Raw genomic sequence first — 11,406 nt, 5'->3', positions numbered from 1 at the left:
TGGTCATAATAACGTGGTGTGTAGTTGCTCAAATTAAAAAGAAAAACTACTACAAAAAATAATTATAAAATATCTTTTAAAATGCGTTGTCATTTTGGCTTTAATGGCAAGGAAACAAATTGTGGTTACGTTGTAGTCAGCCAACAAGGCTGATTCCTTCTTTAAATTTAGCTGCCTGTGCAAATATGAGATAGTGAAATTAAAGTGAAATGCTCACATATTACATTCCCCAAGCTTGTCCTTTTTGAGCCAGTTTGATCTGCGCTAGAGCCAGAGCTTTTAGCCCGGCTTCTAGCATTGGAAGCAAGGTAAATATCCAGCAGGGTTCTTTCCGTAGGTTTGTTTGGTGGCTCAGATTTGGTTTCTCCTGGAGAGGACAAATCACTTGAAGTTTCTTTGGTTGTCTCTCCATCTTGATATTCTTCACTAGAAGATTGCTTTAAATCAATGTCAGAATACACCTTTTTGGTAATATAGACTTCTTTATTTGGAAACAACGAAACCGTGATGTTCTTATCAGCTGTCAGATCTTTGGGCTCCTCAGCTTTGGTGTTCTGTTCAATGCTTTTTGATGCAACTTGTTTGTCGAGCTCTTGTGGCAAAGGATCAGATGCTTCTTGTTGAAGTTGCAATAATCGTTTATAAAAATCTGCATTTTCGTTTGTTTGAACATCATCCTTTACAACAGTTTCTTCTGTAACAGGTACTGGTGTTGCCTCATTCATTGAGTGTTGTGTCTTCACAGTTTTCTCCTTTTCATCTTTCTCATAAACCATTGAAGATATTTTCCCGACACTACCAATGTTTTCTGGGACTTCTTTTGTAGAAACATCTTTTCCTTGTTTTTCAAATTCAATATTCTGCTCAACCATTGGAGTATCTTCAGGTAACGACGCTTCAGTTTTTAGCTTGTTTAAGGCAGAAACAAACTCCAGGTTATCATTTTTGGTCACTATGGTTTTCTCAATTACTTCTTCTGCCTCATGCGTTCTTTGTTCAGAGTCCAAAAATTCTTCAAAACCAATCTTTAATGCTTTGGAAGATTTCATTGGTGCAGTAGTTTCAACCACTTCTTCTTCTGGATGGTAATCAAATGATTCTCCAGATTCTTCAGAACTTTCTTCATCAACATGGTTGTCTATACCACTGGGTGGCATAGATACTTCAATATCTGGTTTCTTCAAGGAAACTGCAAACTCATCTTGGCCTTTTCTTGACGACACACTGGTTTTCTCAACTGTTCCATCGGAGTCATTCATTTCATTATTAAACGTAATATTCTGGGTTCGGTTTGATTCATTTAATTCACTTTTTTTTGTTGGCTTTTCATGTATTTTGTCGTCATCACCAAGTGATTCATGTTCTGCCAAAAGTTTCTCAAGACCAATTTTAAAGTCGTCACTTGCCATCTTGTTGGAGACAACTTGTTTCTCTATAATTTCTACAGGGGGCAAACCTAATGGGTTATTTTCTGAATTATAATCCATTTTGGTGGCTGTCTTTATTTTGAAGCCTGGAATTTGTGATTCCTCTACAGGCAACACTTTCACATCTCCGCTTGATGTACTCTTTTCCATTTTAGGAACTTGAGGAATTTGAGATGCCTCTTCTCGGAGCTTTTGTAAAGCATTGCTAAACTCCTCATCCTTCACTCTTTGCCTTGACACAGACTTTTGAACTTCTTCCACAACTTCCTCACTAGGACCAGCTTGTTCTACTGGATCAGCCTGTTCATTTTCATAAATAGCAGGGGTTTGTGCTAGCCAAGAGGCAACTTTGTGAGAAGTCTGCTCTTCTTCAGAGAGGACACCGTAGGAGTTTGGTAGAAGGTAATCTATGGAATCTTCTCTAGAGCTTCTGGGCTGAAGGTTTTCCTCAAGCCTACTTTTGTTTAACATATTATCAAGAGTTTTACTTGGCGATCCGTCTATATCCTGCGAAGGTGGACTTTTTCCTTCCACATTCCAGAAGCTTCTTATGTTCTGAAATTGTGTTGGATTAGGTCGTTCTCCCACTGAAGCATCAGGAATCCTGTCTTTCAAAGACATGACTTTAAAGTTGGCGGATTTGGGCGACATTTCCCTTTGATAGTCTCTTGAAAATGTTACATTTAATCTATCACCACTATTTCTTGATAATTGAGGTCTTTCTGGAGAAAGCGTGACCAAGCTACGTGGCTTATCCTCTTCAACTTCACGTACAATCTTTTTATTTACAGGCATATACTTGCTCTCTCCTCTCAGTTCACCCAAATGCTGGGTATCCCCTAGGTAAGATGTTCCAAACTTTGTGCCATCAAAACTGGAATCTGAGCGAGCTTTAGCATTTTCCTGTTGGGAATGCTCATAGATCCTTGGTCCTAAGGTGGCAGAGGATGGATTCCAGGTTTCATCTCGCAACATTGGTGGTCGTTTCCATTCTAGAAGAGAATGCGGGGATCCACTTGCATCACTGCCCCGTTCTATTTCAGGCATCTGTACAACCTGAATGCCACTATACGCCACTTGATCGACTTTATAGTCTTCTGGCTTTTCGTTCTCTTCACTTAAGAATGTATATGGACCTTGAGATGTGCGACTCAGGGGGCTAACTACATTCCTTGTTTTACCACTGCCACCATAACTCTTTCCAAATTCCAGTGGTTGTCCCATTCCACCAATATTTTGAATCTTCCCTCTCTGGCCAATGAATCTTGGTGCCATATGTGAGTCTTCCATATCAAACTCTGTGGGAAAATCAACATTAGCTGTATTTGCAAAAGAGATCAATAAAATGTGTAATAAAAAGTACAGTTAAACATAAACCTTGTGGGTTAAAGTTCATAGCTTTAAAGTGCACTTTAAATTACAAGTAGCTATGGAAATAACTGTCCATAGAAACTACACAGATTATACGGAATAATAAATCAAACAAAGAAAGCCAGACCCCCAAACAAAATGTGCAATTTGGTCCTCAAAGGACTTCAAATCTTACCTGGCCCTTGGTCTTGTCTTATATGGAGGATAGCCTTAGTTTCTCATACATGTTTAAATCCCCTTACTGTATTAACCTTTACCACTTCTGCTGGAATGCCATTTCATATATCCAATAACCACTATGAAATCAGATTTTTGCCAGGAAAAAAAATGGCCCTGCCTCACCACTATTACAATGTTCCTTCTTGTGGAACGCCTTTCTTTAGGGTCCCATTTAAATATCAGCTTCTGCCAACACAGCTTCAGCAAAGTTGTATCAACTGATACGCGAGTTTCTCATATGCATATAAAAAAAAAGTTTCCAGCATCAGCCCAATCAATACTCCACGATAAAAAAGGCTAATTTCCAATATTACATTTATTTGGGTGAATTGTCAGTATTATGTCCATTAATACACCCAAGCCGACTATAAATCATCCGTTCCCTCTAATTTTTAGTTTTTTAACCTAAGTTTCAAAGGATTCAACAAACTGTGGGTCATCCATGTAGCCAAAGGTTTTACACACACAAAAAAAAATTAAAAAAAAAAAAATTACCTGTCGATGTATCTGTTGATGGGATCTTTGGCATCTTCTTCACTTGAGCATAAATAGGCTCTGGACCTGCAGAGGTAATAATATTATTATTAAACGCTGCACATTAATATATTTTTCTTTGACTACAATTACAAATAAGACAGATAAAACATAGTCACCAAAATAGTTTGTAAAAGCAGGTTCAAAGTAAAATGTTCTTCATTACTATTTATATAGAATGATGTATTTAAATGTATTTTTTTTTTTTTTTAAATAAAATGCCAAAATATATATAAAATAAAAAGACCAGGCTCCAGTTTACAAACTACTTTGGAAAATTTGATAAAGACCAGTATGGCAGAATAAATAAGTACAATTACAAGCAATTAACGTGAATTACATGTTTGTTATTAAAAAAATAAATTAAAAAAAATTAAAAAAAAAAATCTGATCAGAGATTCTTGGAAGAAAATTATAAATGTACATGCCAAACTATTTTCAGTGGATCAATTAGACAATTAGATTTTTTTCCAGATTAACGTAATTTGATAATGCGTTCAAAGTAAGGTATTTATTAAATTAAAAGAATAAAATAAATAAAAGAGAAAAGGGTGTTCAGTGGCATCATAGCCATTTTACATTCTCCCTTACCAGTAGAGGAATTAGTCTGCAACACAAGATTAAGTTCGGGGACAGTCTTTTCCAATGTTTTTAGTTTGGTTTTCTACTCCAGTTGAGTAAGTGGCGTTCTCTAATACCTCCTCTACATCAGAATTGACCGACGCATTTGACGGAACCCGAGCATCCATGTCCTCTAAAATATTTCTCTGAGCAGACACACTTAATGAATCCAAGCTAGGCACAGAATCCTGAACATTAACGGGGTTTTGGGAAGATGTAGTATGATCATGAACAGCATGGTGGCCTTCTGCTTGCGATAACTTAGGCTCTAGGATTCTGAACTCTCCAATTTCGCGGCCAGTGAAGGGCTCCAGACCCGGAGAAGGCGGTTTCTGAAGAACTTTCGAAGAAAACCTGACTTGTTTTAGTTTGTCCGCTGTGCTTTCAGGTGATGAATCCAGTGCCGTTACCGCGCTCTTTCCGCCAACTTCAGAAATATGGGAAACGGGCAAAGCCAGTTTGCTGTCGATATTATACGCTAATCTTAGATTTTCAGAGTCCGTAGAGCTGGAGCTTGAACAACGTTTCAAAATCCCTCTTGGTTTGCCCGTACTATTGACAGAGTCTCCTCTTTTTAGCGACGTGCAGGTGGCGTCCAAACTTTGGCCGTTCTGAGCATTTTTTAACAGTTTTCTTGGTTTTGGTAACGGAGCCTGGCCAACACTCTTTGGTGAGCCGACAGCAGCGCTCGGTGTCTGTGAGCCTTCGTTTAATTCGGGGTAAGGTAATTTCACACCAAATTTTACTTTTGATGACAAATTGTCTGGAAAAAAACATGCAATAAGGGCAAAAAATGAAAAAAAAGCAGCATGCACTCTGAAGGAGAGGGAAGTATGAAAAGAATGATTAAATGAATTAAAAAGCAGGCAGATTTTTTTTTAGACCGGTTTTTATTTGTTAAATTATACAAGAAAAATTACAATGCAGAGAAAATTTGATTATAAAAGCTATTTAACCCCTCTTTTTGGGTTAAATTGGGATGCAATTTTTTTTTTTTTAAATATTCCATTAAAGGTAGTATTAAAAAGTCACGTTGCTCTATTTCTGCTAATATATATATATATATCAGCATAGACCGCATAACAAGTCACTGTGTGCAATGTCTAAAATGGGCTTCAACATAAAAAATATATACCGTATTTGCTCGATTATAAGACGACCCTGATTATAAGACGACCCCCCAAATCTGAATATTAATTTAGGAAAAAAAGAAAAAGCCTGAATATAAGACGACCCTTTAGGAAAAAAGTTTTACCAGTAAATGTTAATTCATCTAAACTATTTTTTTTTAATAAAAGCTATGATTGAGAAAAATATTTTGGTTTTATTTCCTTCTATTTTCCAACCTGCCCCCCATTTATGCACATCTGCCCCAGAAATGCCTTATACCCCCTATATGCCACTGTGCCCCATGATATGCCTTTTAACCATATATGCCACTGTGTCCCATGATATGCCTTATACCCCTATATGCCACTCTGGCATTCAGAGGGTTAAAAGGCATTTTATGGGGAAGAGTGGCATATAGGGAGGTTTAAGGCATTCAGGAGGCAGAGTGGCGTATAGAGGGTTAAAAAGGCATTTCTGGAGGCATCAGAAATGCCTTATGCCCCCCATTTAACACTCCCCTGGCCCCCCCCAACTAACCGGTGCTTCTGACTCCCCTGTCATGTAGCCGGGGCAGCTTGTAGATCCCACGCACTTACGCTGCAGCCGGAAGGAGGCGTGGCTAGCAGCAGGGGTTGTCTGCGTCCATCGCGCAGACCTTCCCCGACTGTCAGAGATCAGACAGCCGGGGGGGAGACAGGAGGATCTTAGTCGTCTCATAGTCAGATCTATTTGAGGTCTGATTATAAGACGAGGGATATTTTTCAGAGCATTTGCTCTGAAAAAAACCTCGTCTTATAATCGAGCAAATACGGTATATATAATAAAGATGTCTAAGTGGTTAAAAGTGATTTCCTCAAACCGGATAAAAAAAAAACAAAAAAAAACAGTTTTTAAAAAAAAAACAAAAAACACATTTATCTCTACCTACATTCAATTGTTAGAATATCATTTAATTTATATATAAAAAAAAAAAATTTTTACCAGACACGTTAGGCATTGAAAATAAATATGCAATAGGTTATTGGCTTACGGGACTAGCTCGGCCAAGAACAGACGGCACCTAAAGGACCTGCCTCATGGTGAATCTCCATTCTAGAGCAGTCTAGATCCGAAACGAGAGTCCAGACACGGACAATTCTTGATCACTATAGCTGGGGGGGGAGGGGGGGGGGCGCTAGAAGTGGAATCCCAAACAATGGCATTCTCTATCCCAAGATGGCAGAGTTCTAGTTAAAACCATGGTGGTATCGAGACAACACCTGTAGACTGAGCTTCAACTATCCAAATGGATTATCTGGCTGGCAAGAATTTAACTGAATAAGGACTATTTGGCAGCTTCCTTAGAACAAGGCGTCAAGGATCCAGGCAGAACTGTCTTGTTTTTCAGAATTGTTTGGGGGGAAAAAAGTACTTTGGACTAGTTTATTATGGCTCCTGATTTGGCCAAGCTACAGAAACCAAAAAGGCATACGAGAAGAGCGCATAGTGCCTCGGGCAGGTCCGGAAAGAGGAAACCCACACCGAGTAACCACAAAGAAAACCAGAAGATACCCGATCGCTGCACAAGGCATAGCAGCGATCAGCGTGCTAATACAAAGTTGAACGGATGAATAAGGGCGCGTAGAACTACCACCTAGGAACGGTCAGCGGATAGCAATAAGTGCAAAAAAGACGGAAGAGTTAGGGAGAGTCGGTAGTCCGGATAAGAAAAGGTTTGGAATAGATTCCTAAAGAAGGAATTCTATTGTCTCTCAGTAGAAATAAGGTGGGAAGTCATAACTTCTACTAGGAGAAGACATGCAGCAGATGAATTTTAGGTTACTTCTACAAAAGATTTTAAACATACACGGGACAGACATTAGGCAAGGCTATGGACCAAGAAATGCGTGAGGTTTTAACTTCGACATTCAATGGTAGATAAAAATAAAATAGACTAGAAATACCATCATGCTACTATTTTTCACAGCCTATACAGACTAAGTGGCTCACTAAATTCAAGTAGTATACCTATTTATCATATTAATATATGTGGGATATTTATGCTATTTTTCTGTTAAAGTAGTAGTTACTATTGAGACAAAAAAACAAAGACTTAAGTTCATCAAGTTTACGCTTTCCACATCGGTTGATGCAAAAGAAAGTTAAAGAAAAACATAACTGAAAGCCATCCCGAACTTATTGGGGTTTATCACAGATTCAGAGAATTTGGCAGCAGATCGGCCCCATTCGGCCCGTCTAGTCTGCAGAGACTCAAACCTTAATCCGTCGTTGGTCTCGTCTTAGATTCAGGAGTCATATGCCTATCCCGTGCATGTTTACATTCCCTCACCATTATCCTCCATCACTTCTGCGATTAGGCTGTTCCATTTATTTATCACCATTTCCATACACTTCAAAAACTACCTTTTCTTAACTTAACAGGGGATCTCCCCCCCCCCTTTCTCCTTAGATGATGTCTCTGTGCTATCTGTAAAGTTTTACAAGTGAAAAGATCCACAGGAAACGCAATCAATGTTACAAATGACATCTGACCCCTCCATAAAATCATTAAGTACGGTATGAAGGCCAACAAACCCCAATATGGCGGCGTTTAGCGTGATATTGGTATTGGAATGAAACCAAATTGTGCCTTAAGACTCAAAAAGGAACCTAAATTTGAACGCTGGAAAACCAAAGTTTTGTTCACTTTACAAAGAAGCCTATTTGCATGCATATTGTACAAAAAGGGTCCATGGAATGAAGTACTGTACAGAACGCCTTTGCTTCCATCTTCTGAGGGATGTTCATTTCAGGGTATAAGACCAGATAACTGGCGTGCGATTAATGCGTAACGGAGTAACGCGATGATCTGTCATGGATTCCACAAAGATGGCGACACACCATACTGCCTTAAGGAACACAGATGCCCAGATAAAACAGACAGCAGAGGCCAGAGCGAGAAGGATGGTCAACTTCCAAGCACTTCCTGTGAGCCGCCATCAAGATCCTCTGCACATGAGGTTGTCGGAGAGAAGACGCATGGACTTGCTTTGCGGTAGGAAGTAGCAGCTGAGCTGCCACAGGCGGGAAGGAGATACCCTGGTTTTACAAGGTTGTCGTCATCATCCATTAGGAACACTAAAACGTGTCTAGGGACCCCTGTGTTCTGGGGCCCCTTGTTGCTTTACACTACAATATAGCTGGGAGACGTGCTCAGTGGGGTCACAAGCATCGTATGCAACAAGCTGCATTTTGTGTGGGTTTTCTCCCCTTTTATGTACCTAGGGGTCCCAGAACCTAGCAAGCTGGCCGAAGAAACAATCCTAATAAACTTACATTGCGTGCAAGGTAAACGGTATCAGGGCTTCTAACACAGGTACAAGTTAGTATAGTTAGAGTGGATTTCAAGTCTGCAACCGGTCCTTCACAAAAATATATTAAAAAAAATATATATCAGAGTCACTGACATTTTCTATACAGGAACTCTCATTGCATATGAAATATTTGTTGGAAAGGAGTGCCTGCTACACATACAGGAATCATGCGACTGATCATGTGATGGCTACCCTTAAGAAATTATATTATAGAGAAGAAAAAAAAAATAGATATTATAGAAACAATGCAGATTAGTAGGTAACTAGGAGAAAAAAAAAGAAATAAATTCAATACCTGTTCTTTGCTGGTCTTTGACTGGTCCGGTGCCATTTTCCAGACCCGGCCTGTGGTTCTCATTTTCAAAATCTGGTTCCTCTAAGTTTGCTGAATTAAATGGATTTTTCCTTTGCTAAAAAAAAAAAAAAAAAAAAAAAAATCATAAAAAAAGATTTTATGGAAATGCAAACTAAAATGTACTATTTCTAGTGCTGTAGAAAAAAATTTAATATCTACTACAAAAAAAAAAAAAATAGATATATTTACTTATATTTAACCAAAGATTCCACCCAGCTATTTCAGATTTGGTAGCTTTTATTAATAAAATATCCCCCCCCCCCATTTAAAAATATCCACAGAATTGCAGTGTATTTTATAACAAATAAATGATTCCCGTGAGGTGAGGAAGCCTACCTTTGCTGGTGATGCGGTCCCGTTGTTTAATGAATCCTTCTCTTTATCCGTTGGGAAGAAGCTAACTTTTTTCGCACTGTTTGTTTTTTTTAAATTAATATAAAAAAAAAAATAAATGAATAAATCAGATTAGGAAAAACATTTAATGAAACATTTTAAACAGAACTTGAAGCTTGATTTCATGGGACTTCTAAGGATTAGACACATGGCCAGGTAAACCCAGGGTATACGGACCTTAAGACTTAAATTGGTCGGGGTGAAATAAGCAATTTGCTTTAGTAAGGATCTGTAAACGTTTCTTCGATAACTATAGCAAATTTCTGTTTTGTTATAAAGAAATATCGAACTCTCCGCTCCGAGTACAATGGTATGAGAGGCAGGGCTACCAGGTAGCTGAATATATAGATTTTTCATATCAAGAAAACACGCTCCTTTTAAACAAATAGGTTCTGTAAAGGACATTCAGACGGCACAAGTGAGCTAGGTGTGGGAGGTTTACTTTTGGGAGGGCAATCGCGACCTAAGCAAATATGAAGAGTGACTCAATGTCAATATATCAGCCGAACGCACCACATACCAGCGAAAGTGATCAATGCCTTCACTATTACACAGGTCAACAATACATCAAAGTTCGGTCTACTTAAAGCAGGAAAAAAAATGTTTTTTTTGAAAGAACATAAAAAAAACATCTTCCTTTCTCCTAAAGATTCTGTGAGATCATCCATGATCCATGGACTGGCTCAATGCATGGTGACAATATCCTTAGAAAACTAAATTCTATTAACTGATGGAAGGAACACATCTGCAGAATTCGATAATGTAAGCAAAGGAAGTTTAGTCCTATAGAATTTAGTAGTGATATTCCAGATCTACCAAAAAAAAACAAACCCCAAGGTCTAGAGAGTTGGACGTCACTATAAGATCCCCCCCAAAAAAATCCAGGGGACTTCCGCCAAGCCCCACCGACTCCCACAATGGCTTATTTATGCCCAAACTTTCCTCTGTAACGCAGCACAATGTTTACTTTTGGTTAAAAAAAAAAAAAAATTAAAAATGATCAATTACCTTTGATTGGTTTCCACCTTAGTTGGTCTGAGATCTTCTAAATCATCTTCTGAGTCTTCCATAACACCACGTTGTTCTGGAGGGATAAAAAGGTCTTTGTTGACACTGTTCACCCAGCTCTTCTTTCCTTTGTTCTTACTGCTTTTACTTAACTCTGCTAAAATATAAAAATTGGCTGTTAACGTTCACTTGCTTTAAAGCGAATGGCCCCGCCAGCCAGCGCATAGAAGGACCTTCGGGGATAATTTGCGTTCTTACTGTGCCGCTCAATCTTCTCATTACTCAGCAGGTGCTGTAAGAACATTTTAATTAAAAGGATTAAGCCCGGTCAACACTGGACACACTCTACCCCGCGGTGATGTTCGGATCAGCTGCTGAATTTCGTTTCTACCCAAATGGTCACAGAATGTTAAAAAAGAAAAGAAAAGAAAAGAAAAAAAACACAATTACGGAGTACAGGAGGTACTTGGCAGGTAGATCTCCCGCTGCTATGGTACTACAATCCCCACGATGCTTCATCTGTCAAAAGGTTTCATAGAACAACATGGAAAGTCTCACATTAGCCATTGGGCTAACCTCAACGCAGAGATTTAGAATTGGGGGGAAAAAATGAAAACTAATATATTTGCAAGACCCCAAAAGACACTAAAAAAGACAAAAGTAAGTGACCCCCTTCCTTTGCTTCCCCCGGAGCTGGAGGAGAACCAGGAGGGCTTTAAAGGAACCAGATGCAGTGTGCCTACTAAGAAATGCTTTGAAATACCATATATGTAGGTAGAAGTCATGTTTCGGTACTCCGTGTCTTAAAAGGTAAGGGTTTGGCTTGGGCCAACTGCCCTAAGGTAGCCCCAAGAGGTAAATCCATTCCTAGGATTACATCAGTCCATATGAACAAACAGTATACAATTCCTATATAAAATGGGCAGAAGGTTTAGAAGGGTCTGAATGATCCATCCATAACATGTCCACCACATGGCAGCCTTCATCATGTCTCGCCTTGATTTTTGTACCATCA

Source organism: Sceloporus occidentalis, unplaced genomic scaffold (genome assembly GCF_023333645.1).
Source record: "Sceloporus occidentalis isolate IW3139 unplaced genomic scaffold, rSceOcc1.0.p SCAF_151, whole genome shotgun sequence".
Classification (NCBI taxonomy): Eukaryota; Metazoa; Chordata; class Lepidosauria; order Squamata; family Phrynosomatidae; genus Sceloporus; species Sceloporus occidentalis.
The sequence above is the reverse complement of the archived record's forward strand: the minus strand, read 5'-3'. Positions refer to the sequence as shown.